Raw genomic sequence first — 6,000 nt, 5'->3', positions numbered from 1 at the left:
TGTGTTTCTTAATATAGTTTTACCTGTTATCATGCATTTCTTAATATAGTTTTACCTGTTATCATGCGTTTCTTAATATAGTTTTACCTGTTATCATGCATTTCTTAATATAGTTGTACCTGTTATCATGCGTTTCTTAATAGTTTTACCTGTTATAATGCGTTTCTTAATATAGTTTTACCTGTTATCACATGTGTTTCCTAATATAGTTTAACCTGTTATCACATGTGTTTCCTAATATAGTGTAACCTGTTATCACATGTGTTTCCTAATATAGTTTAACCTGTTATCACATGTGTTTCTTAATATAGTTTTACCTGTTATCACATGTGTTTCTTAATATAGTTTTACCTGTTATCATGCGTTTCTTAATATAGTTTTACCTGTTATCATGCGTTTCTTAATATAGTTTTACCTGTTATCACATGCGTTTCTTAATATAGTTTTACCTGTTATCATGCGTTTCTTAATATAGTTTAACCTGTTATCACATGTGTTTCCTAATATAGTTTAACCTGTTATCACATGTGTTTCCTAATATAGTTTAACCTGTTATCACATGTGTTTCCTAATATAGTTTTACCGTTAGGTTATGACTATAACCAAGTTCTGTTAGTTAGGGGCGATGCTTGGCATCGCTACTGCACTATCTCGCGTACGTGCACGCGTACTGAATAAACCACAAATGTACCTCTAATACCAGTATTAGTCTGACCACACCCCTCATCAGCTTACCTTCATAAGCAGGTGTGTGGTCACCTGCTCTCCTCCTTCCCAAGCTTTCACCACAAGGTGAGGACAAGGGCTGCAGCGGCCGTCCGATGCCAAGCATCGCCCCTAACTAACAGAACTTGGTTATAGTCATAACCTAACGTTCTGTATCGTTAGTGGCTTAGCTTGGCATCGCTACTGCACAAGGGAGGCCAAGCGGAGCCACTTGGCTGACAAATACACCCCGCTGACAGCCCCCCAAAACCATCAGAACAGGGAGGGCCGAGCCCCCCCGACCCCCCCTAATGGAGGGTAGCCCCCCTATTAGGGACGTCACGGGAGGGCGACGGACCCGACCGTGCGAAGAGGCACTCAAGCAACTCAACGCACAGGGTGAGCAGACCGTGGCTCGACCCCACGACTACACACACGCACAACCCGCATGCCACCCGGGAACGAACGGAGGAACAACCTCATTACTGCCCCCAGAATCACGGGGTCAAGGGCAAACCCAACCCCGTGGCAAGGCCGTAGCAGCGGAGCACGAAGGAAGACCCAGACCCACCAAAAGGACTGGACTCCCTAGAATGGGGGCCCGGAGAAGTCCATGATGCCAGCATCAAGACCCCACCAGGTGGGCACGTAGTGCCCCGCCCCCCACATCGCCAGCGTATTCGGACAAAGGCCCCTCAGTTACTGCACCTGGTATTCCCAGGCGGAACCAACCAGGCCAGAACCTGCCCAGCTTCCGAGATCGGACGAGATCGGGCGTGTTCAGGTCGGTATGGCCGTAAGCCGAGCGGGCCCCGTCCCCCCAATAGCACACCGCCTGGCACACTGACCCTGCAGAATAGGCAGTCAGCATGGCCGCAAGCACACAAAAAGGTTAACCAACGGAAGCAGGCAGCGCACCGGGGAAAAACCAGGCAACAGGCTGTTAACCCTAGCCTGGAGACTGCGGACGAGACAGGCGCCAGAGGGGACAGCTGAACACAGCCGCCCCGGCGGAAAGAGCGTAAGCTGGCGGTGTTGCATGACCAAGCCTCCATTCAACAACCCCCACCCAGAGGGGTCGAGGCAGAGAAGGCTGACACGATTGGCAGACGTCATGAACGTGCAGGGGCACCCTCAAACGGTGAACCCGGGAGTTGACACTGCTCCAACACACCAGGGAATCAACCACCTCGGTGTTACCCAATGCGGTGGTTGTTCCTATAACCCCTCAAGAAAAAACTCCAAAACACACCTGCGGGTATACACCGGCTATACCGCAGTACAAGTGTTTCAGTTTCCAAAAAGGGTTAACCCAGGCCTACGGGTCGCAAACATCACTTCGGACCGGGCCTGGCGGTACGGGAAGCACAGGGTCACCAGAGGAGGTCAAAAAACCACCCCCACAGGCCCCTCTTCGCCATGCGTGAGAGAGGAGCAAAAAATAATGGAGAACCAGCCCCTAAGCACACCGTACCTGGTATTCCCCGGCGGTCTCCCAACCAAGTACTAACCAGGACCAACCTGTGTAGCGGCCGAGATCCGACGAGATCGAGCGCGTACAGAATGGCATGGCTGTAAGCCATGACGACAGTGCTGAGTAAAAACATACCCAACCAGGGTCTCCATAGCGCTTAACCCTGTGACACCCAGACCGACCTGGCATTTTTCCCCCTGAAAAAAGCCCAAGTCCCTCAGGGTACCAGAACAGCAGATCTGCATCCCCGGCGGACAACGGGTTCAACTGATCTGGACCAGCGTGACCAGAACCAGTCCCGTGCCCTAACCACGCCGACATGCCTACTCCAGGAGAAGGGCAGATATGCGTGTTGATCTTAACATGAAAAGAAGGCGCCACCCAGACGTTCGGACGAACCGCGCCTGGTGGCCCACCCCAAGGGCGTGAGACCCCACTACATATGTTCAGATCCATCCCGTCATCATCCCCCAGACATGAACGAGAATCCGTCGACAACCCACCCAGGTCATGGGATGTGGTCGCCGGAAGAGGAAAAACCCCCATCTCAGTTGCTTTATAAAAACGCTGTTTCAACCACAAGCAACCAAGGCGTGCCAGTCAATCGCCTGTTTACAGCGAGCTAGCACTATACGTGCGTCGGGACACACCCCCATCAATGAACAGGCTATTTAGACCTGTCATTGAATCCCCAAGGCGCCCAGGGGAACGACAAGAGGGGTGTGACACTCCCTAACTCCAACACTTCTGGAATAGAAAGAAGGAAGCATCAACAGTATGTATCCCAGTCTACACAGCCGGGGTAAAAAATGTTCACATTTTTACATCCCACCACCCTCCCATAGGAAAGAGACGGGGATCCCCAGAGAGACTTCCCACGCGAGCTGTACAGATTGAAAAGAATATATTGCACCTTGAGCCATGTAAAAAACTGGTTTTAGGGCCTCCGGGAAGAGGCACCGAACCCATACACACTCAATAAACGAATTGAATCGAATATACATACAATAGAAAAGGACCCTTCTAGAGGGTCCACTCACTTTGACAATCTGAGGAGGAAGGCTCTGTACTCTGATGGAGGCTTCCTCACATGGAAGAAGGAGTCCGAACTCACAGAAGGCCCGAGTAGGCGCTTGGTGAGGAGGAGCCCTGACCACCCCCCCTGAAAACAGATCCATCACATGGACCTGAACAGCACACGGAAGTCCTACCAACAGAGACGCGCACGGTGACGTACTCTATGGCGGGGGAATTCCTGCGGTGCACACGCCCAATATACCAGGCCGTGGGACCAGGAACTCCCTCCCCCCCCCCCCCCCCCCCCCCGTAACGTGCCGAACCGCCACGTGACGGGAACCTTGAAGGACAGGGGGTGTACCCCTGACCGACAGAACAATGGGGAGAGGAAAGGTTACCAGTTCACCCCTTTACGACCCCACACCCATGATACGACGTAACGACAAAAAGAGAATATGACACAGTCATAGTCAGCTCTATGAAGCGTTTCACAGCTCCACACAGCGCACGAGCTAACCTGCTATCTGATTTTTACTAAGGAAAAACACAGAATAGAGAGGGCTCTAAGAACCCCGGTCCAACATACACATGTGCTTCTGTGGCCAGTACAACCCAGTTGTAGGTCACATGACACACACAACCCATCATCACCTACAAAAAATGGCAAAAACACTCAACAGAGGAACGCCGTTTTTTTTCACAATGAGAGAATACATCATTCTTGATTAGTATCGACCACAGGCCTTGCTAAGCACACATGACAGCAACCAAACCAATTTCCCTTTAGGAAATAAGTTTCTCCAGCAGATTCAGCACAACCTCAGCAATCAAGCTGAGAGTTACATCGTATCCCTACCACACAAAAGACACAATTAATGCACAACATGTCTGATAGGAGGTGATAAAGTCCCCAGGGAACCGGGGGGGGAAACACAATCCTCCTATTTTACCCTCAATACGGCCAGTTAAAACAGGAAAACCTGTTAATGTGTGAACTCACTGTTCATTGTCATTACAGTCTGAGAAAGAACATTCTTTTACTCACTCGTCACCAAGCATAGCTTCATAGGTTAGTTGCCTTAGTAGTGAGTACACGGTACACATAAACACCATGATGTTTCTCACACAACAACCAGATCAATACATCACGATCTGCACGGAGAAGCTAACTGCCAGTGACAAAAACAGCTCACACACAACCCGCAACGTATCCCAAATGCATTGCAACAACACACGTTTTGGGAAAAAACACCGTTATTCACAATACATTTAGCAAGGTAAAACCAGAAGACGTGTTATGAGGTCTGGCCAACCCCGTACCTACCCGGAACGCAGATCAGCGAAGTGCAGTCACAAGACACCGTAGAACACAGCCGTCCTGTGTTGTTCGATCCGGGCAGCGTCGCCGCTCCACCAGTCGCTACAGTCCTCTTTGTTGACGCAATCCCCGTCTAGGCTCAGGCAGGGTCGACGAACATCCCCTGTCAAGGATGACGTCGTGGTCAAGAGTGTAAAACATGTTAAAATCAAAGCACGTTCAACAGAATAGCATCAAGCTAACGGCTGCTCCAACCGTTCGGGTGCTATTGCTTCCGCTCGCGAGACGCTGATCTAACGACGCACGCGATCAGGAGCGAGCTCCCGGCGGCGCGCGAGAAGCCAAGCTACCCCGCGCCAGGCCACCGACCGGCTAACCGTAAGCTATGAACATGTAAACAATGACATAACACTCACCCAGACAGGCCGCCGTTCTGAACCCTCCTCACTTTTTAAGAGAAAAGAGAAAACAAGACGTCAACACCGCTTCACAACGGTGACATTACCACGTCCGGCGGAATCAGCACAGTACCAACTGGCCTGTATAGCTGACTTTGAACATGAATCTGCCGCTATCGCACATTACATGCACATATCCCCTCGTGAAGGAATACTCTCATTTGGATATGAAAGATGGGGTCTTAACACGGTGACAGAGAGAATCCACTCGTCCAGAACACACAGGGATCACCAGTGTCAATGGTCGCGGCCCACTAGTTAAAACTATAATGGTCGCCAGACCAAGGCCTTCTGTCGCCTAGACGGCTAAACAAAGGACCCTAGCCTGGGGCCGGTTTCCATAAACTTTGTCAAGTAGCCCCCATAGCACTAACAGACAAGTGGAGCCCGCCAGCAAACACTACTCACCCAACCTGGAACGCACCGCTCCTCACAACAGCGGCATGTCCGACAGTTCAGCTGTGGCCTGACAGGTTTCACCCCAACAAACACAGCAAGGAACTGCAGTTGAGAAGCATGCAGCGGCGTGCTCCCAATACGAAAACCGGTGGAGGGTTTGTAGAATGATCATCATCTTCTAGACACTCCAGTACGAAGACAATATCGCCGTATTTTCTCGAAAATAGTGAGAGAGAAAATAAAGATATGATGTCAACGTATCCTTGTTTCCCAAGCTGTTCCTAATCCAATTTCTTCCATCATGGTGTCAAGTGTGGGGATCTACCGAGGCACCTCTTCCTTGTGGTGAAAGCGAGAAGGAGGAGAGCAGGTGACCACACACCTGCTTATGAAGGTAAGCTGATGAGGGGTGTGGTCAGACTAATACTGGTATTAGAGGTACATTTGTGGTTTATTCAGTACGCGTGCACGTACGCGAGATAGTGCAGTAGCGATGCCAAGCTAAGCCACTAACGATACAGAACTGTTATTCCATGTGTTTTTTTAATTTTTTTTAATTTTCTTTTATCTTTTTCCCCCTCCTTTTTCCTCCGATTTTCTCCCATCCCAATGTTAGTCGTTATGCCAAT

This window comes from Notolepis coatsorum (genome assembly GCF_963971535.1).
Source record: "Notolepis coatsorum genome assembly, chromosome: 12".
In the NCBI taxonomy this organism is placed as follows: Eukaryota; Metazoa; Chordata; class Actinopteri; order Aulopiformes; family Paralepididae; genus Notolepis; species Notolepis coatsorum.
The sequence above is the reverse complement of the archived record's forward strand: the minus strand, read 5'-3'. Positions refer to the sequence as shown.